Here is a 23,058-nt window from a genome sequence, read left to right as displayed (position 1 = left end):
TCTTCCTTCTCCTTATAACAATAATATAACAATGATGAGAACAATTTATGGAAGGACTGCTATTTGTAAAACTCTTGAGTTTAGAGCTGTGGTTATATTGTTTAATCTTCCTGATAATCTTATACAGTGGGACTATCAACCTCATTTAAAAAAACTGAACTATAGTTGATTCACAGTATCATGTTAATTTCAGGCATCCAACCCCATTTTTAAAATAAATAAATAAATGTATTTAATTTTTGGCTGCGTTTGGTCTTTGTTGCTGCTCACGGGCTTTCTCTAGTTGCGGCGAGCGGGGGCTACTCTAAGTTGCAGTGCACGGGCTTCTCATTGAAGTGGCTTCTCTTGTTGTGGAGCATGGGCTCTAGGCGTGCAGGCTTCAGTAGTTGTGGCTCGCGGGCTCTAGAGCACAGGCTCAGTAGTTGTGGCGCACGGGCTTTAGTTGCTCTGCAGCATGTGGGATCTTCCCGGACCAGGGCTTGAACCTGTGTCACCTGCTTTAGCAGGCGGATTCTTAACCACTGTGCCACCAGGGAAGCCTGAACCCCATTTTAAAGGTGAGAAAATAGAAACTTAGACAAATTAGTATTTTCTATTTTAATTGATTTCTAGATACTATGGAGCAGCTGTTTTCTAATGTGTATGGCTTTGAGGAGAGAAATTTAAAAAAAGAAAAGGCCTTTGAAAGTCCATCATGCCACCCAGAAAACGAAGATGCGGACACACAATTTATTACACAGAGCTTACTCTATTTACTCCACAGAGACACTTCTGACATTCAGGTGCTGTTCAGAAAAAAACAGCCCATGTGTTATAGAAGAGATTCTAATATTTTAAAGGAAGAAAATTCCTGTAAAGCGATGGTACCTCCTCTTTCCATTGCTTTCCATTTCTCAGCTGCAGTGCGTACAGAGCAAATGCTCTGTTTTGACACAAGAGAACAAATTTTTTTTTCTTCTCACCAGACAATGATAAAAATCACATAGTCTCTCCCTTCACCAGCCCTTGGCACTAGCCTCAAGCATCTTCTCACAAGTTAGGACAGAGTCCAGGATAAAAGCCTGACATACTAAAAGGTACATCAGAAACTCTCCACTAAAATATACTTGATATTTTATTATTGAAGTAAAGACAACAAAATAAAGCATTCAGCCTTGGGCTTTTCCCCCGTCACCGTGTAGGAGGCTTGATCTGATGTTATGGTGCTTACAAAAAACGCTTACAAGAAAGACCTTTGATTCCCTTTGCCCCAGCTGACATCCTAATCAGCCTGTGTTCTCCAGCCCCCTCTCTCTCAGCCATGAAGGGAGTCACAGCTCACTAAGGAGCTCCCAAGAGAAGCGGCACTGTTTCTCATTCCAAAATGAAGGAAGGCTGAAAGCAGTTTTCTCATAAAGTTGCCATTTGGGCTCTTAGTGGGTTTTCATTGCACTGTGAGGACAGCATCTGAATTCTGACTTCTTGATGATAAAATCTCCTTGTTGATCTTGGTGAGCTGGAGTGACTGAACTGTTACTCCAAGGGTAGAAGATGGCATGTGGGCACAGCATAAGGACATCATGAAAATCATTTTATCTCTCCTTTGGCTTCTGGTGGATACGGACTTTGTTTATTGCTTCCACATGATTCAATACAGTGGGACCTATTATATTTGTCCCCTATTTATGGCAAGGAATTGTCCTAGGCACTGAGGACACAGGCAAATACAAAACCAAGACCTGCCCTCTAGGAGTTTGATATTCTACTGGAGGATACAAAAAATATACGAGTCAGGTAATTGATGTATGACACGACAAAGAAAAAAAAAACTGAATAAGGAAGTGGAAACCAACAAGGGGTATGTTTTCATTAGGGTGGCAAGGGATGGAGTCTGAGGAGTGGCCACTTCTGAAGAGAGCTGCATGAAGTCTGTGGCTCCCGTAAGAGAAGGGTCCAGTACAGAGGGAACAGCAAGGCCAAGGCCCTGAGATGGAAGTGGGTTTCACAGAAATAGTGGAGGCCTGTACAAAAAAGGAAGGAAGCAAAGGGGAGAGTAGAAGAAAAAGGGGTCAGAAAAATTGCGGAGATCCTTGAAGGGCCTCGTGGGTCATAAGGACTTTGGACACTGGGAAGCCATTGACAAGTTTTGAGCAGGTGAGCTCCATGATCTGATTTACATTTTAAAACGACATCTTTGGTGGCCAAAATACCAAAATGCCTATTGTATTTATAGACTAAAAACTGCGTGTAAAGCCTTTTCTGTTAATCCTGCTCTTAAAGATGATATTCTATGTGACCAGAGAAATCTTCCTTTGAAACAACAGAGTTCACCTTGGTGGTTACTTTTTCTGAACAGCACAGGTGAAATAATTATCACTGGGTAACAAAGAACCACTGTATGTACCCACGTGTAATTCTAGAAGTGGACCTCCCTCTCCTTCATTTAGTTATAATATCCACTAGACCAAGGCTATTTTCTTTAATATAAACAAAAGTACATTTGAATAAAATTTTAATAAGTTGTAATAAAAATAGTCTATGTGACCAAATATTTGGACTCATTCTGGACTTAGGCATTTCAATGTTCTTGGTTTTTTAATTTAACTCTTTTCACAGCCATGTTGAGAGTAAAAATAAATAATTTCTGTCTTCCATTTCAAGTATTTCTGGATAAGGGACTCAAAAAACTAAAACTGTTTTTGTTTATAACATAAAATATGGAATTGATCTTTCCAGGGTCAGAGATGATTAATGTTTTTACTTTTATACATTATTTTCTTAAACTAGTTCACATATAAACATTTTTACATGTTTGTAAGCAAATATGCTTTCACAGCATACCTTGTGTATGTGTAAAGATAAGTATTTAATTCTCACTGTTCACTTTTAACTGACAAAGAAAAAAAGTGAAAATGACAGAAACTGTGGTAGAACCTTACTTGCTGTTCTGGTCCTGGATGTACCCACCTTTGGCCAATCCCATAGCTATTCAAGAAATCTTCCCAACAGAGTACAACAGGATGAGAATCTGAAATCATTTCTGATATTCCCTACTAGATGTTGATTGTTATATCAAGTAGTAAAACTTTTAATTGACAATTAGTATAACTGTGGGTGGATTCTGATTTTGTTTTTAATTCTGTAGATTGTGTTTAAACAATTCAAAAGTATGTTCCTGATTTTGAGATACTAAGTAATATTGCCCAGCTGTCACTTTATTGAATGTGTACAATGCTCCCATGAAGTTTATAAGTGTACCTTTGTATAGCTTCAGTTGCTAAAATTAAAATTGATCTGTTATGACACACACAATAAAGACATTTTTGGAATCTATCATTATCTCAAAATAAACAGTTTAAAAAATGCTATCACTGGCTGTTGGGTGGAGAGTAGACCACAGGGGATGTAGGCAGACTCTTAGAAGGCCCCCAATGACCCCCACCTTCAGTGTTCCTGCCCTTCTATAATGCCTCCCCTTGAGGACAGTCTGCTATCATGGACTCATGTGTAATGAATAGAATGACAGAAGTAATGGCATGACACTTCTGAGACTAGGCTACAAAAAGACTGTGGCTTCCATCTTGAGCATTCTCTCTTGCTTCCTTTCTCCCTCTCCATCTCTTAGATCACTCATCCTGGAGGAAGCCAGCTGCCATACTAATGAGCCACCTTATGGAGGGGTCCACACGAGGTGACAAGGAACAGAGGCCCACAGTCCAAAGCCCATGAGGAGCTGAAGCCTGTGACAGACATGTGAGTGATCTTGGAATTAGATCCTCTGCCCCAGTCCTATGTTGCCGTAATGGCAGCCCTGACCCACAGGTGGGCTGCAACTTCACGAGAGACTTTGAGCCAGAGGCACCCAGCTCAGTGGCAATTCCGTTTCACAGAAACGGTGTAACAATGTATGATTATTGTTTTTGCCATTATGTTTTGGGATAATTTATTACACAGCAATTGATAACTCATACAGGGGAAGTAAGAGTAGAAGCAGAAAGACCAATTAAAGGCCATTGCTGTAATCAAGAGACAACTTAGAATAGGGTAGTAATGGTAGAAGTGGGGAGAAGTGGGCCTGGGCAGGACAAAGGAGATAAGAAAAGCAACAACGTGCTCTCTGTGACCTGGAGAAAGAAAGTGAAAAACTATGGCCCTGATTTCCACTCAGTGGAGAATAACCAGCAAGTCCCACAGTGGAGCTGCATGTTGTCATGACAGAGAGAATAACTCTGGAAGGATTTTGGCTCCTGTGGGAAGGCATGGAGACAAGAAGTCTGAGGACATGGCCTGACCTGAGCCTTGTCTAGCACCCTGTAGCAGGACTGAGAAGCTGATTCCAGGAGCTGGGAAAGGGAAAGGGACAGGATCTGGCATCAGCCTGAATTTACAAACCAAAGACGATTGCGACGAGTCCAGAACACCTCTGTTTGGTTGAAGTAATCAGAGGAACTCACCTGAATAAATATGTCAGTCCAAGTCCTAGGATTAAAAATTGTAAAAACACATATTCCTTTTTTTTTTTTTTTTTTGCAGTACGCGGGCCTCTCACTGTTGCGGCCTCTCCCGTTGCGGAGCACGGGCTCCGGACGCGCAGGCTCAGCAGCCATGGCTCACGGACCCAGGCGCTCCGCGGCATGTGGGATCTTCCCGGACCGGGGCATGAACCCGCGTCCCCTGCATCGGCAGGTGGACTCTCAACCACTACGCCATCAGGGAAGCCCAAAAGCCATATTCTTAAGTGCTCCTCTATCAGGGCAGATCACCAGGTCCTGCACCTCCGGGACAAAGAGGCAGGCTGTTACCAGACATTGGCCCTGGAGGCAGTTATCCTAATGGTTAAGACTACGGGTCTTGGGGCTTCCCTGGTGGTGCAGTGGTTAAGAATCCGCCTACCAATGCAGGTGACATGGGTTCGATCCCTGGTCTGGGGCGATCCCACATGCCGAGGAGCAGCTAAGCCCGTGCACCACAATTACTGAGCCTGCGCTCTAGAGCCCGCGAGCCACAACTACTGAGCCCATGTGCCACAACTACTGAAGCCTGCACACTGCAACTAAGAGTAGCCTCCGATCTCCGCAACTAGAGAAAGCCCGCGCGCAACAACGAAGACTCGACACAGCCAAAAATAAATAATAAAATAAAAAGTTTTTTAAAAAACCTTCATATCTATTAAAAAAAAAAAAGACCATGGGTTTTGATGTGACGAAGGCTGAGGTGGAATTCCAGCTCCTCTCTTGCTGTGTGACCTCGTTAAACATTTAAATTCCTACAAGCTTCTGCTTTCTTGACTGCAAAATAAGGATACTAAAGGCACTTACCCCTAGTACATTTAGTACAACAATGAATGGTTGGAAGGATTGGATAAGATAGGTATGTATTTTTCTTAGCACAGTGCCTGGCACATCGTAAGTTCTTGGTAAATAAGCATTGAGCTGCCACGATGTGAATTGTCACCTGCTGCTGCTATTCTAAGTCCCTGGAGGAACACACAGGGTGACTGAAGGAGGTGGCAGTGCCCTTTATCTTAAAGCAAAGCTGTACTGCTATGTCTGACATTAAAAACAGGAAGGTACACACATCCCTGTATAGCTATTCTAGGAAAAACTTGATCAAAAGCCCACTTTACCCCATCAGTGAACACAGCTGCTGGTTCCCTCTGCCCTCTTCTCACTCTTGATAAGCGAGCTTTTAACACGCCTTAAAGGCAAGTCCTGCTGCCGAAATGAAGAAGGCCCAAATGGGGACAGGGCGGATTCATGGAGAGTGTCACTCTTTTCAAGCAGCCCTATGCACACTGTGTCACCACATCTGCTCCTGACATTCACTGGCCACTTTGTGACTCACTGATGTACAAAGAGATAACCCACCGAATAAGCAGGTCAGGAGGGTCACTGGAGGACAAAAGGCCCACCAAGGCACCCACAAGGCATAGGCTAAGCTCGGGGTCTGTGCGTCATGTCATAGCTGCGAGGGACACTCCTGCCCAGATGGCATACCCCATGCCTGGGCATTCAGGGCCCTGTCACTAAGAGCTAACACATGACACTGAAGGCGAGACAGACTCAGCAGCTGCTATGTTCAGACACAAAAATCATCACAACCTAAAGCCACCAGCACAAACTCTGCTGGAAAGAGTGGTCACCGTCATGGATGATAACACCACACCATGAATACGGAGAACCATGTTACCAACAACCCAACAAACATATGCAAGTATACACAAAGGCACATCAAACGTTATAACCAAAAACTGAATACTAACATTTGTAACAGGAAAGAACAAAATGTTTGTCTTATGAATACATCTCACCTCAAAGTCCACTGTTTAGTTCAAGATATCCACCTGAAGCCAAGAAAATGTCATCATTTTCTCAGCTTGGCTTCCTGTTCTAAAATGAAAGACTTCAGAAATCCAGACATACTTACACATCTAAATGCTTTTCATTTAGATCTATAATTAAGCCATAACCCCCTGCTAACACACATAAACAATTCATATATGGAAATAAAAGTATCAAAACTTATACAATTTACAAATTTTCTTAATATTCTTCCCCACAGTGGATCTTTGCCAGCATTCTGTCATTTCTAATCTATAGAGTCAGATTGACAGTTAAACCCAGCAAGAGCTAATGATTGTGACAGGGGAAAGTAATCAGCACATCCATTCATTAACAACCCGCTCACACATTCATTGTCAATTATAAATATTTGCTTGGGCTAAACTCTGCCACCATCATAGGAGCCATTACCACCTGTAACCACGTGATACATTTGAAGAGTCAAGCTTCCAGCATTTTGCACCTGGGACTCAATAATCAAAACGTTCACAAACTAACACTTGGGTCCCAGCAGAGTATCTTGCTTGAGTTAACAAATGATTATCCTAGACAATGGAACTACAAGTCGCTGATTCATGAGTTTCCCAATTATGTTTCTGGGCTGTATCCATTAGCTTTTGTTGAAAGCCATTTCACTTGCTATTTGGGAACATTTTTAGGGGACATTCAAGTACACAGTTGGACTTGTACATCGGCAGATACTGCAGGATTTGGTGGGGAACTCCAGACCCTACTACATGTAATGGAAGCTGTCCGGTGCCCCGCCCAGATGCCCTTTAGGGGCCGGCGCACCCATCCCTCAGCTGCCGTGACTAGAGGTTGTTGACTCACAGCTGCCCTCTTCTCCGGAGGCCTGCTCTCCAACAAACCCAAACCGTCTTGACCTGGAAGCCGTGTCCTCCCCACTTTAAAAAAAAAAAAAACTAAATTCTGAATTTATTTCACCTCCACATCTTGTAATGAAGGTCGGGTAGTAAGATTTGTACAAACCATGGTAATAGTTTCAACTTAGATACGGAAATTAACATGTGTATTTTTCTGTAAGTGCACAATGGAGCCAGAAGCAGGGCTCATGCATATAGAGCTATATTTGTTAGAATGTATACTTCAAAGTGAAATCTTAAACAAAGTTAACAGTATATACTTCTTGTGCCGCTCATAAAACATATCAGCCAAAACCGCCTACCAGGTGGATATGAAATCTGAGTTTACTTTTACATGCATTCATAAATTACTATTTCAGGGCAACCAGGTGGTACTTGATTTCCAATAATGTGTAATGTTTTGGTTTTGCCAAATATATATATTACTGTGGATCTCATGGTACCATATTACATTTTTCCACCAAGGACTTACCGAAATGGAGTACAAAGAGCAAGTTGCTTCTCTCAAGGGAGGGACAGCCAGCTCTGGGGGGCAGTTCATGCTCTGGAGCTTCCCATGGGGCCCAGCTGAAGCTAGTCTCCCACGGAGACCACATTCCAGCTTAGTTTTCCTCCTTTGACCTGTCCTGGTTCTCTCACTCATCTTCTCCTGAGAGGACTCTGGAAAATAATCGCTTGAAAAAGAACCTCCATCTCAGCGTCTGCTCCTAGAAAGCCTGACACTAAGAACTTCTCTTTACCCTGGACGGGACTGTGCTCCTTCCAGGGCCTCCATGAGCCCTAAGTCCCACCCTTGAACTGGTTGCTATTTCCCAAATACTCGAAACAGGTGAGTCTTTCTGTTTGCTGTGTCCCACCCATCCCTAGCACCTGGCACAGTTCTGGCAGAATTCCTCATCACAGCCCAGACCAACAAAATCCTTCTCAACCTTTCTTAGAAATCAATTAGAAAAAGACTCAAAACCCAACAGAAAAATAGGTGTCGGGGATGAATAAAAACAGCCCACTGAGATGGAAATGGAGGCATAAAAACATAAGAGATGCTCATCCTCACTCATAATAAGTGAAATCTGAATTAAAACTACACTGAGATACCATTTTCAATCATTAAATTGGGAAAAATCTGAAATATAGTTTTTTATTCTATCCATATATCCAGTCCAGTGATAGTGGGTTTTTTCTTCCCCTGTTACAAATAAATTGTTAGTCCAAGAAACACCCCTCTGGGATTCCACTGCTGGGAAATGAATCTGATAAAGCTCTACAAAACCCTTTAGGGCTGTTGGTGAGAGGAGGGTGCAAACCTAAATTATTAACTTGAACATCGACCTCCTCGGGAATGTTACATATTATTTTATGTTCCTTCTCCAGGTCTTAAAGAACGTACTGCTTTCCTTATTTCCTCTGCTTATCCTACCCAGGCAAGTGTCCTTATTGCCATTTTTATCTATTTCTCACTTTTACCTGAAATCTTTTTTTCTTCAAGACCACAAAATGTCTTGATAGCATAAGGGCCATACCCTTCAGTCTGCTATATATTTCCCATCCATCTTAGTGTAAAGTGGGATTAAATGGAGTATGCATTTTCCTCTATTATATTGTGCCTGGTAGTTAAGTGTATAGGTCCACAGATCTATGTGGTTTATTGCATGATTTTTTTCAAATATTCGCTTCCTCTCTCTGCAGAAAGATTGTACCTCTTTGCCCCAATAATGTCAAGTTTGGTCTTATCACTTGCATTGGTCAGTGAAATGTGAGCAGAAATGACACAGGCAACTTCCGGTCAGAAACTTTAGGACTTATCATGTGGTTCCTACCATCCTGTTATTTCTTCTACTGCAAGACCATCCCCAGATTAGGACATCTCAGGAATGGTTTCTTCCTTTAGCCTGGTCCTGGAATAAAGATGAGATAGAGCAGAGACACGAAGGACATAAAATGTGAGTGAGAAATAGACCTTTGTGGTATTAAGCCCCTGAGATGTAGGAGCCATTTGCTATCACAGTATTATCTAGCCCAGCTGACTGCTAAATCTATAAGCTCAGATGCATTTTATTATTATTATTATTTGTATCCCAAAGAGCACCTAGCATAATCCTTTGCCCATAGTGCACATTTAACAAAAATTGGCTGAATATTATTTTTCTCTTACTCTTTCATTTCCCTTCCCTTTCTTTTCTAAACAATTCAGTCCGAAAGCCATTATAAGGGGCAGAGGAAGGTAGGCGTTTGGCAAAGGTGTGACGAGGAGCTGTCATGACACAAAGCAGGGTGTCAGGGCTTCCCTGGTGGCACAGGTTGAGAGTCCACCTGCCGATGCAGGGGACACGGGTTCGTGCCCCAGTCCGGAAGATCCCACATGCCACGGAGCGGCTGGGCCCTCCCAAAAAAAAAAAAAAAAAAAAAAAAAGCAGGGTGTCAGAGCCTGAGCAAGACCAGGAGGCTTGGTCAAATCAGTAACTATATTATGTATAGTGGGAGTCAAGTTTCTCACCATCAGAGAAGGGAGTTACAAATATGGAAAGGGAGAAGATTAGAATAAACCCTGTTTAGTTGGACTGGAATTGGAGATATTAATGTGAACACATGGTTTTCAATATATGTAGATAGATAAATATAACTGTAAACATGTGTATATATATAAATTGCCTAGTTCTTGAAAGGGCTTGGGAGTAGCAACTTCCCAATGGAAATGACCACACCCAGCACCAGGTCTTGGCTTCTAAATACTATTCTACACTAAAGGAATCAGGGATCCTTGGGAAAAGAGCTGATTCCAAAGCTGAGACAGGGGAAGTAAGAAATGAGCCTGGAATATCCTATTCTGCCATAACTAAGGAAGTGCTCAGAAAAACAGAAAACTGATGTCAAAAGGAAACAGAATCCAGTATGAAGAGGCTGCTACTGGCTATATCTGAGTCAGAGCATCAAAATAAATAATGAGAGTAATGAATTAAAACCCAGGAAACAACATAGGAGTTCATCATATAAATATCTAGATAGATAAATGGGGAAATTGAAAGTTTGATGAGGAACAGGGCATTTACATAACCTCAAAGTATCACCCCTCAAAATACTCAATCATTAAGAAAGACGTAGTAAACTTACATCAGAGAAGCCTGGCAACCACCATCCTAACCAAGTGATCATGGTTAGTATCACCAGTAATGGAACAAAGTATTATAAAATGTGTGCCCTAACAGGCTGCAGTGAGCCACACAGGACCACTTCTGTGATATCCCTGCCAAAGAAACATAACCAGAATCTACTCATGAGGAGGCATCAGACAAACCCAAACTGAGGGATATTATAAAAAATGATTGGCCTCCGATCTCCAAAATTCTCAAGGTCATGAGAGTCAAGGGAGGACTTCAAAACTACTCCAGATTAAAGGTGATGAAAGAGAAATGACAACTAATGTGGCTGGGAAGGCAGAGATCTGGAGGGATGCAGCCACACGTCAAGGAATGCTGGCAGCCATCAGAAGCTGGAAGAGGCAAGGAATGAGTTGTTCCCTACAGCCTCTAGAGGGAGCATGGACCTGCTGACACCTTGAAGCTTGTTTTGGATTTCTGTGGAAGAAAGTATTTCTGTTTCAGTTTATGGTTATTTGTTACAACAACCAATGAAACGAATTCGGAATCATTCCCTAACACTTAAAGTCACCACGGTAGAGATGATGGCTGATCAAGAAGTAGATGTTGCCATATCTGGCTACTCTCCGTTACCAATGAATAGAAGCAAGATTGGGGATATTCAACATTTCGCGTATCATTATGCTTGAAGATCCAAGGAAAATCACAGATCTAGTACACTGTTAAAGTGGGTTTATCTTTAAAAAGAAGGCTAACAGTAAAATAGTTAATATTCCTGAAGAGGTTGATGTCCTTGTTAATAACTAAGAATTGTACTCTCCTTTCATCCACAGCTTGAAATGGTTTTACACAACTTTATTAAATTTATTTCCTGGTAGTAGAATGCCACAGGGGTATCACTTGATCTAACAATTCAGCTGTAGCAGGGTGTATTAGTCAGGGTTATCCAGAGAAACAGAAGCTACAGGATGTGTATATATATAGAGAGAGAGATTTATTTTAAGAAATAAGCTCACATGATTTGGAGGCTTAGCAAGTCCAAAATCTGCAGGGTAGGCTGGCAGGCTGGAGACTCAGGGAGGAATTACAGTTTGAGTCCAAAAGCCGGCTGCAGGCAGAATTCCTTCTTGCTTGGGGAAGTCAGTCTTTTTCTATTAAGGCCTTTATATGATTTGATAAGATCCACCTACACTATGGAGGGTAATCTGCTTAAGTTAAAGATCTAAGTTTTTTTAATACTTTAATTTTTTAACTGAAGTATCATTGATATACAATATTATATGTTACAGGTGTACAATATAGTGATTCATATTTTTTAAAGGTTACATTTCATGTATAGTCATTATAAAATGTTTGCTATATTTTGTATATTTTGTTCTGTTTTGTACAATATATCCTTGTAGCTTATTTTATACCTAATAGTTTGTACCTCTTAATCCCTTACCCCTGTACTGCCTCTCCCCACTGGTAACCACTAGTTTGTTCTCTAAATCTGTGAGTCTGCTTCTTTTTTATGTTCACTAGTTTGTTTTATTTTTTTGATTCCACATATAAGTGATATCACACAGTGTTTGTCTTTCTCTGTCTGACTTATTTCACTTAGCATAATGCCCTCCAAGTCTATCCGTGTTGCTGTAAATGGCAAAATTTCATTCTCTTTATGGCTGAGTAGTATTCCATTGTGTGTGTGTGTGTGTGTGTGTGTGTGTGTATATCACATAAACATTCAAATGTTAATCTCACTAAAAAAATACCTTCACAGAAACATCTAGAATAACGTTTGACCAAGTATCTGGATACTGTAACCTAGCTAAGTTGACCCAGAATATTAAACTTCACACAGGGAAAAAAGAACCCACTGTCATTGGGTTGGACATATGCATAGAATAAGAGCTCACCTTTTTGGATTCAAGATCATTTACTTTCATCTCGTGTCATTCAGTAATGTGTACACCTTTATCTCATTTTTTTTACCTGGTTTTCATTTTCAGCAGGAAAAGCAGCCTTGAGTATCATCAAAGTTTGGGACTCATTTTGCCACCTGGCAAATGCATTTTGTAACCATCTCACTAGCATAAAACAGGTGGGAAAGTTTCTTACTAGCTATTCATGGAGTGAGAAAATCTAGGCCCATTTGCTTTACAGACCTGAATCAAGAAAGGCTACTCTCAGGACCCGGTCTTAAGGGTGCTAGAGAAGAGATCTAAGACATAAGGATGTTTTCACCTAAAAGTTTTTGACTGATTTTATTTAGAACAGTCTAACACATTCACTATAGAAAACAAAAGATCAGAGTTCAGCTGTGGCAGGAATCATTCTGTTTCAGAAGATGATGTAATTTCTTCTCCCAGGGAGAGAAATGACACTCACCTTGGATCATGTGGCCATGAGCAGGAAAACAGAAGTCAATCCTTGATGGATCTGAGAAATGTCTCTTCCCTCATGCCTTCCCAGTTCTTTGGTTTCTTAGGAATATCAGTTGGGAAAGGATATGTATCGCAACCAAGAGAATCAGGGGGATTGTGAAGTGACCTGTCAATAACATAATAATGATGAATTAAATGTCTATTTTGTACCAGATGCTGTCCTGGTTACCACGGAGACAAGATGACGACAAAATATGGCCCTTGATCCTCTGTCTAGTGGGAGCAACAAATAAATGAGTCACTGTGATGCATGAGGGAGGAGGTGCAGGCAAAGAGTTGACAGAAACAAAGGAGGGAGTGACTAACTCTGAGGGTCTAGGAAGACTTCACAGAGGAGGTGACCTTTGACCTGTACCTTGGAAGATGCTTAAGAGTCTAGCAGGAGGAATAACAGGAAACAGAGGATTCCAGAAACTGGGAGTTAATTTTTTGTTTATTTACTTACTGGTTTTATTACTGATTATTAAAGTACTGAAGATTCACTTAGAAAATATGGAATATACCAAAAAATTATAAAGAAGTAAAAAAAAACCCAAAATGACCCATAACTTTAATATACAGATGCAATACAGCAGCAATAATTACTCTGCCATAATTCCTTATTTTCTTTTTCTATTCATTTTAACATAAAATTGTATTTATTCTATAGCTATAACTTCGTATACTGTTTACTCTTAAAACATGTTCTATCATTTAAAAACTTGGTAAACTAATATTTGATAGCTTCTTGAAATCTCACCAAGCAGATTTATCACGATATTTGTAAAAGCACTAGTTTACTGTGGATTTCTGTGCTCCAGGTTTTCATTCATATAAGGCATGTCTTTGTGTGTAAACTTTGGTCATATTTTAGAAGTGGAAACCCTAGGTTAAAGTATTTGAACATTATTAATGCTCTTGATTACTAGCCATATTGTTTTCTAGGACAGTTGCAACAAATTATCACTAACAAAGATGGAAAGTGCCTTTCTTACTAAACTATCAACTTTGCATAGAATTTTTAAAAATAGATTTTAGCATGCATTCAGTAAAGTGCACTAATCTCAAATGTATAGCTACTGGAATAGTATCACTTTTTACCTATTTGATAATGTAATAGGAAAAATTTTTGTTTCTTTTAAAAAATATGTATGTTGTATTTGTCATATTTGCTGTAAATATTTTTCCCAGATTGTTGTTTCTTTCCATTTTCTTTGTGATGTTTTCTGACAATCAAACATTTTATTGTTTGTGTTGTCAAGTTTTTCTGTCTTTTCTTTTGAGATGTCTTTCAAGTAGAATTCAAAATATTTCTAGATTTTTTTGAGACTTCTTCTTTGACTCATGGATTATTCAGAAGTGTGTTGTTTAATTTCCAAATAATTTGGAGGATGATCCAGCTATATTTCTGCTACTGATTTCTAGTTTAATTCCATTGTGGTGAGAACATTCTTTGTATGATTTCTAAGTTTGTTAAGGTGTGTTTTTGGCCTATCTTGGTGAATGTTGCATGAGCTTAAGAAGAATGTATGTTCTGCTGTTGTTGGATAGAGTGGTCTGCAGGTGTCAATAAGATCCAGTTGATTGTGCTCGCTTCGGGAGCACATATACTAAAATTGGAACGATACACAGAAGATTAGCATGGCCCCTGCGCAAGGATGACACGCAAATTTGTGAAGTGTTCCATATTTTTGTCTGTCATACAGAGTGAAGTAAGTTAGAAAGAGAAAAACAAATACTGTATGCTAACACATATATATGGAATCTAAAAAAAAAAAAAAATGGGGCTTCCTTGGTGGCGCAGTGGTTGAGAGTCCGCCTGCTGATGCAGGGGACACGGGTTCGTGCCCCGGTCCGGGAAGATCCCACATGCCACGGAGCGGCTGGGCCTGTGAGCCACAGCCGCTGAGCCTGCGCGTCCGGAGCCTGTGCTCCGCAACGGGAGAGGCCACAACAGTGAGAGGCCCGCGTGCCCCAAAAAGAAAAATGGTCATGAAGAACCTAGGGGCAGGATGGGAATAAAGACGCAGACCTACTAGAGAATGGACGTGAGGACACGGGGAAGGGGAAGGGTATGCTGGGACAAAGTGAGAGATTGGCATTGACATATACACACTATGAAATGTAAAATAGATAGCTAGTGGGAAGCAGCCGCATAGCACAGGGAGATGAGCTCGGTGCTTTGTGACCACCTAGAGGGGTGGGATAAGGAGGGTGGGAGGGAGATGCAAGAGGAAGGAGATATGGGGATATATGTATATGTATAGCTGATTCACTCTGTTACAAGGCAGAAACTAACACACCATTGTAAAGCAATTATACTCCAATAAAGATGTTAACAAAATAAACAAGATCCAGTTGATTGATAGCGCTACTCAGGTTATCCATATCCTTACTGATTTACTGCCCGCTTGATCCATTAGCTATTAATAGAGGGATGTTGAAGCCTCTATTTAAAATAGTGGATTTGTCTATAACTCCTTTCAGTTCTCTCAGTTTTTAACTCAGGTATTTTGGTACATATTTAGGTGCATTCTTGTTTAGGGTTGTTATGTCTTCTTGGAGAATTACACCCTTCATCATGATGTACTGCCTCTTTTTTTTTTCTTTCGGTACGCGGGCCTCTCACTGCCGTGGCCTCTCCCGTTGCGGAGCACAGGCTCCGGACGCGCAGGCCCAGCGGCCATGGCCCACGGGCCCAGCCGCTCCGCGGCATGTGGTATCCTCCCGGACCGGGGCATGAACCCGCGTCCCCTGCATCTCAACCACTGCGCCACCAGGGAAGCCCAACTGCCTCATTTTATTCCTGATAATCTTTCTTGTTCAGAAGTCAGCTTTGTCTGAAATTAATATAGACACTCCAAGTTTCTTTAGTTAACGTTATCATGGTATATCTTTCTCCATTCCTTTATTTATAATCGCAGTCTTTATATATAAAATGGGTTTCTTATAGTTAGGTCTTGTTTTTCTTAATCCATGTTAACAATCTCTGTCTTTAATTGGTGTATCTAGACCATTCACATACATAACTCCACCATGAAAATCTGGTAGCATTCCTGGAGGTAAGAACCACAAAACTGTGGGGACTTTCCCCAAACACTGTGGTCCCAGGAGTTTCTCACTCGTAACAGTCCATATTCAGCCTTTGGAATTTCACTCAAAATTACCATTCAAGTATACAATTCTTTTTTTTTCTTCCAGTTTTATATGCTATAATTTATATGATATAATTGACAGCACTGCATAAGTTTAAGGTGTATAGCATAAAGATTTGATTTACATACACTGAGGAGTGATGCTCACAGTAAGTTTAGTGAACATCCATCATCTCCTATAGGTAGAAAATTAAAGAAATAGAAAAGTTTTTTTCTTGTGATGAGAACTCTCAGGATTCAGTCTCTTAACTTTCTATATAACATACAGCAAGCACTGTTATATTTATCATGTTGTATATTACATCCCTGGTTCTAATGCTTCTTGACTTGTGTGTAAATGCCACCTGTTTTCTCTAAAAATTAAATCATAATCTGTGAAATTATGACAGAAAGGAATTACAAAATTTATTGTCATTAGAACTCATGGTGCAAAAGTCATGATAGGTAAAATAGACGGTACATTAGCATGAAGCCAGTGGTACCAAACTGTGCTAACATTCATTGTATTCTTAACTGCCAGGTCCTCAAGTGTACAATGCTTAACTGACCAACGTCACTGAAAATCTGGACCAAGAAGATAAAGATACAGCACATCTAGAAAACCATTTCTTTAAAGATACACAACCGTGGCATAAGCATATTGTCTAAAAAGTGTCTATGAAGTATCCTTTTAAAATGGCTTAGTTTATATGGACACCAAGAGCATGCTACCACTGTAGACCTACAGAAGATCTCACAGAGCCAAGTCTTGGGAGCAGAGAGCCAAGCAGGAGTGACTTGGAAGGCAGAGTGGCTAAGCAAGGGTAGCCTTTACTGCAGCCCCTTGGGCTGCGCGTCTGGGGAGAGCATCTCTAAAAGCTTCTCAGAAACAGCAAACTAAGTGTGAATTTTATATCTGATACCCAAAGCACCCCCCACCCCTTTATCCTGCTAGTGGCTTTGTCTGTATGTATTCAGAGCTGCTCAGTTTACAGGTCTGGTCAATGTCACACCATGTTATTATGCCCTAAAGGAATTTCACAGTCCCTGTGTACACCTCCTACATTCCTGCTGTGGCAAGTGAATAAAGGTTCCAGTCCAGTTTGGAGCAAATAAAAATCTGGACCACGCTGCGTGAAGTCACCTGGACAGCCTCTTGCAGCTCACCACTAGGACTACTAAATGCACTGTGTTAAATATATTACTGAAAGATTCAAGCCACAACAGAACTACAGTAATCAAAACAATGAAGTACTGGCTTAAAGATAGACATATAGGGACTTCCCTGGGGGCGCAGTGGTTAATAACCCGCCTGCCAATGCAGGGGACAATGGTTCGATCGCTGGTCCAGGAAGATCCCACATGCTGCGGAGCAACTAAGTCCGTGTGCCACAACTACTGAGCCCGCATGCTGCAACTACTGAAGCCTGCGCACCTAGAGCCCGTGCTCCACAAGAGAAGCCACCGCAATGAGAAGCCTGCTCACTGCAATGAATAGTACCCCCACTAGCCACAACTACAGAAAACCCCCGCACAACGAAGACCCAACACAGCCAAAAACAAAATAAATAAAATTTTTAAAAAGATAGACATATAGATCGATGGGAAAGAATTGAGAATCCAGAAACAAATCCTTACATTTTTGACAAAGATGTCAAGACAATTCAGTGGGGAAAGAATAATCTTTTCAACAAATGGTGCAAGGACAACTGGATATCCAAATGCAAAAGAATGAAGTTGGACCATTACCTTGCAAAATACAAAAATTAACTTAAGGGGAGCTCAAGATGGCGGAAGAGTAAGACGCAGAGATCACATTCCTCCCCACAAATACATCAGAAATACAGCTACGTGTGGAACAACCCCTACAGAACACCTACTGAACGCTGGCAGAAGACCTCAGACCTCCCAAAAGGCAAGAAACCCCCCACGTACCTGGGTAGGGCAAAAGAAAAAAGAATAAACAGAGACACAAGAATAGGGACGGGACCTGCACCAGTGGGAGGGAGCTGTGAAGGAGAAAAGGTTTCCTTCACAGGAAGCCCCTTCGCGGGCGGAGACTGCAGGTGGCGGAGGGGGGAGCTTCGGAGCCGCGGAGGAGAAAACAGCAACAGGGGTGCGGAGGGCAAAGCGGAGAGATTCCCGCACAGAGGATCGGTGCCGACGAGCACTCACCAGGCCGAGAGGCTTGTCTGCTCACCCGCCGGGGCGGGCGGGGCTGGGAGCTGAGGCTCGGGCTTCGGTCGGAGCGCAGGGAGAGGACTGGGTTTGGCGGCGTGAACACAGCCTGCAGGGTGTTAGTGCACCACGACTAGCCGGGAGGGAGTCCGGGAAAAAGTCTGGACCTGCCGAAGAGGCAAGAGACTTTTTCTTCCCTCTTTGTTTCCTGGTGCGCGAGGAGAGGGGATTAAGAGCGCTGCTTAAAGGAGCTCCAGAGACGGGCGGGAGACGCTAAGGCTGCTGCTGCCGCCACCAAGAAACCTCTGTGCGAGCACAGGTTACTATCCACACCCCGCTTCCGGGAAGCCTGTGCAGCCCGCCACGGCCAGGGTCCCGGGATCCAAGGACAACTCACGCGTGAGAACGCACGGCGCGCCTGAGGCTGCTGCAACGTCACGCCGGCCTCTGCCGCCGCAGGCTCGCCCCGCACTCCATGCCCCTCCCTCCCCCCCGGCCTGAGTGAGCCAGAGCCCCCGAATCAGCGGCTCCTTTAACCCCGTCCTGTCTGAGAGAAGAACACATGTCCTCAGGCGACCTACACGCAGAGGCGGGGCCAAATCCAAAGCTGAACCCCCGGGAGCTGTGAGAACAAAGAACAGAAAGGGAAATCTGTCCCAGCAGCCTCAGAAGCAGCGGATTAAATGTCCACAATCAACTTGATGTACCTGCATCTGTGGAATACCTGAATAGACAACGAATCATCCCAAATTGAGGAGGTGGACTTTGGGAGCAAGGGTATATACATATTTTTCCCTTTTTCTCTTTTTGTGAGTGTGTATGTGTATGCTTCTGTGTGTGATTTTGTCTGTATAGCTTTGCTTTTACCATTTGTCCTAGGGTTCTGTCTGTCCGGTTTTTTTGTTGTTTGTTTTTCTAGTACAGTTTTTAGCACTTGTTATCACTGGTGGATTTGTTTTTTGGTTTGGTTGTACTCTTCTTTCTTTTTTTAATTAAAAAATTTTTTAATAATTATTTTTTAGTTTTTATTTTAATAACTTTATTTTTTTAATTCTATTTTATCTTCTTCTTTCTTTCTTTCTTTCTTTTTTTTCTCCCTTTTATTCTGAGCCAGCTGGATGTCAGGCTCTTGGTGCTCCAGCCAGGTGACAGGGCTGTGCCTCTGAGATGGGAGAGCCAAGTTCAGGACACAGGTCCACAAGAGACCTCCCAGCTCCACGTAATATCAAACGGCGAAAAACTCCCAAAGATCTCCAGCTCAACGCCAAGACCCAGCTCCACGCAGCAACCAGCAAGCTACAGTGCTGGACACCCTATGCCAAACAACTAGCAAGGCAGGAACACAACCCCATCCATTAGCAGAGAGGCTGCCTAAAATCATAATAAGGCCACAGACACCACAAAACCCCCCACCAGATGTGGACCTGCCCACCAGAAACACAAGATCCAGCCTCATCCACCAGAACACAGGCACGAGTTCCCTCTACCAGGAAGCCTACACAACCCACTGAACCAAACTGAGCCACTGGGAGCAGACACCAAAAACAACAGGAACTATGAACCTGCAGCCTGCGAAAAGGAGACCCCAAACACAGTAAGTTAAGCAAAATGAGAAGACAGAGAAACACACAGCAGGTGAAGGAGCAAGGTAAAAACCCACCAGACCTAACAAATGAAGAGGAAATAGGCAGTCTATCTGAAAAAGAATTCAGAATAATGATAGTAAAGATGATCCAAAATCTTGGAAATGGAATGGAGAAAATAAAATAAACGTTTAACAAGGACCTAGAAGAACTAAAGAGCAAACAAACAGTGATGAAAAATACAATAAATGAAATTAAAATTTCTCTAGAAGGGATCAGAAGCAGAATAACTGAGGCAGAAGAACGGATAAGTGACCTGGAAGATAAAATAGTGGAAATAACTACTGCAGAGCAGAAAAAAGAAAAAAAAGAATTGAGGACAGTCTCAGAGACCTCTGGGACAGCATTAAATGCACCAACATTTGAATTATAGGGGTCCCAGAAGAAGAAGAGAAAAAGAAAGGGACTGAGAAAATATTTGAAGAGATTATAGTTGAAAACTTCCCTAATATGGGAAATGAAATAGTTAATCAAGTCCAGGAAGCACAGAGAGTCCCATACAGGATAAATAAAAAGGAGAAACATGCCAAGACACGTATTAATCAAACAATCAAAAATTAAATACAAAGAAAAAACATTAAAAGCAGCAAGGGAAAACAACAAATAACACACAAGGGAATCCCAACAAGGTTAACAGCTGATCTTTCAGCAGAAACTCTGCAAGCCAGAAGTGAGTGGCAGGACATATTTAAAGTGATGAAGGAGAAAAACCTACAACCAAGATTACTCTACCCAGCAAGGTTCTCATTCACATTCGATGGAGAAATTAAAACCTCTACAGAAAAGCAAAAGCTAAGAAAATTCAGCACCATCAAGCCAGCTTTACAACAAATGCTAAAGGAACTTCTCTAGGCAAGAAACACAAGAGAAGGAAAACACCTATAATAACAAACCCAAAACAATTAAGAAAATGGTAATAGGAACATACATATCAATACTTAACTTAAATGTAAATGGATGACATGCTCCAACCAAAAGACAGACTGGCTGAATGGATACAAAAACAAGACCCGTAAACATGCTGTCTACAAGAGACCCACCTCAGACCTAGGGACACATACAAACCTAAAGTGATGGAATAGAAAAAGATATTCCATGCAAATGGAAATCAAAAGAACTGGAGTAGCAATTCTCATATCAGACAAAATAGACTTTAAAACAAAGACTATTACACAAGACAAAGAAGGACACTACATAATGATCTAGGGATCAATCCAAGACGAAGATATAACAATTGTAAATATATATGCACCCAACATAGGAGCACCTCAATACATAAGGCAAACACTAACAGCCATAAAAGGGGGAATTGATAGTAACAGAATCATAGTAGGGGACTTTAACACCCCATTTTCACCAATGGACAAATCATCCACAATGAAAATAAATAAGGAAACACAAGCTTTAAATGATACATTAAACAAGATGGGCTTAATTGATATTTATAGGACATTCCATCCAAAAACAAGTGAATACACTTTCTTCTCAAGTGCTCATGGAACAATCTCCATGATAGATCATATCTTGGGTCACACATCAAGCCTTGGTAAATTTAAGAAAATTGAAATCCTATCAAGTATCTTTTCTGACCACAACGCTAGGAGACTAGATATCAATTACAGGAAAAACTCTGTAAAAAATACAAACACATGGAGGCTAAACAATGCAGTACTTAATAACCAAGAGATCACTGAAGAAATCAAAGAGGAAATCAAAAAATACCTATAAACAAATGACAATGAAAATACGATGACCCAAAACCTATGAGATGAAGCAAAAGCAGTTCTAAGAGGGAAGTTTATAACAATAAAATCCTACCTTAACAAGAAACATCTCAAATAAACAACCTAACCTTACACCTAAAGCAATTAGAGAAAGAAGAACAAAAAACTCCAAAGTTCGCAGAAGGAAAGAAATCATAAAGATCAGATCAGAAATAAATGAAAAAGAAATGAAGGAAACGATAGCAAAGATCAATACACTAAAAGCTGGTTCTTTAAGAAGGTAAACAAAATTGATAAACCATTAGGCAGACTCATCAAGAAAAAAAGGGAGAAGACTCAAATCAATAGAATTAGAAATGAAAAAGGAGAAGTAACAAGTGACACTGCAGAAATACAAAGGATCATGAGAGATTACTACAAGCAACTCTATGCCAATAAAATGGACAACCTGGAAGAAATGGACAAATGCTTAGAAATGCACAACCTTCCGAGACTGAACCAGGAAGAAATAGAAAATATAAACGGACGAATCACAAGCACTGAAATTGAAACTGTGATTAAAAATCTTCCAACAAACAAAAGCCCAGGACCAGATGGCTTCACAGGCGAATTCTATCAAACATTTAGAGAAGAGCTAACACCTATCCTTCTCAAACTCTTCCAAAATATAGCAGAAGGAGGAACACTCCCAAACTCATTCTACGAGGCCACCATCACCCTGATACCAAAACCAGACAAAGATGTCAAAGAAAGAAAACTACAGGCCAATATCATTGATGAACATAGATGCAAAAATCCTCAACAAAATACTAGCAAGCAGAATCCAACAGCACATTAAAAGGATCATACATTATGATTAAGTGGGGTTTACCCCAGGAATGCAAGGATTCTTCAATATACACAAATCAATCAATGTGATACACCATATTAACAAACTGAAGGAGAAAAAACATATGATCATCTCAATAGATGCAGAGAAACTTTTGACAAAATCCAACACCTAATTATGATAAAAACCCTGCGGAAAGTAGGTATAGAGGGAACTTTCTTCAACATAATAAAGGCCATATGTGACAAACCCACAGCCAACATCATCCTCAATGGTGAAAAACTGAAACCATTTCCACTAAGATCAGGAACAAAACAAGGTTGCCCACTCTCACCACTATTATTCAACATAGTTTTTGAAGTTTTAGCCACAGCAATCAGAGAACAAAAAGAAATAAAAGTAATCCAAATCAGAAACGAAAAGTAAAACTGTCACTGTTTGTTTAAAATAGATAGCTAGTGGGAAGCAGCCGCATAGCACAGGGAGATCAGCTAGGTGCTTTGTGACCACCTAGAGGGGTGGGATAGGGAGGGTGGGAGGGAGGGAGACGCAAGAGGGAAGAGATATGGGAACATATGTATATGTATAACTGATTCACTCTGTTATAAAGCAGAAACTAACACACCATTGTAAAGCAATTATACTCCAATAAAAACGTTAAGCAAAAAAAACCCAAACCAAACAACTAAACCCACCTCTTCTCTCAGACGCTGCAGTCTAGAAGCGGCTTCTGAAGCACTCCCTCAGCCATGCACATGTACCTGCCAGGACCCCACCCTCCCAGGCAAGGAAGCCCCTCACACTCTATCAGAAACAGTGGCTGTTCCCTGGACCAAACGAGTTTTG

General features: G+C 41.3%; 1 non-coding gene across 1 annotated transcript; it reads left to right on the top strand.

Moving 5' to 3' along the window:
• Positions 1-14,290: 14,290 nt before the first annotated feature.
• On the top strand, positions 14,291-14,397 carry LOC112393847 (U6 spliceosomal RNA). The gene has a single exon (XR_003002036.1). It is a non-coding gene; the product is annotated as a U6 spliceosomal RNA (small nuclear RNA).
• The last annotated feature ends 8,661 nt before the right edge of the window (positions 14,398-23,058 follow it).

This window comes from Neophocaena asiaeorientalis, unplaced genomic scaffold (genome assembly GCF_003031525.2).
Source record: "Neophocaena asiaeorientalis asiaeorientalis breed wild unplaced genomic scaffold, Neophocaena_asiaeorientalis_V1.1 scaffold7, whole genome shotgun sequence".
Lineage (NCBI taxonomy): Eukaryota > Metazoa > Chordata > Mammalia > Artiodactyla > Phocoenidae > Neophocaena > Neophocaena asiaeorientalis.
The sequence above is the reverse complement of the archived record's forward strand: the minus strand, read 5'-3'. Positions and strand labels throughout refer to the sequence as shown.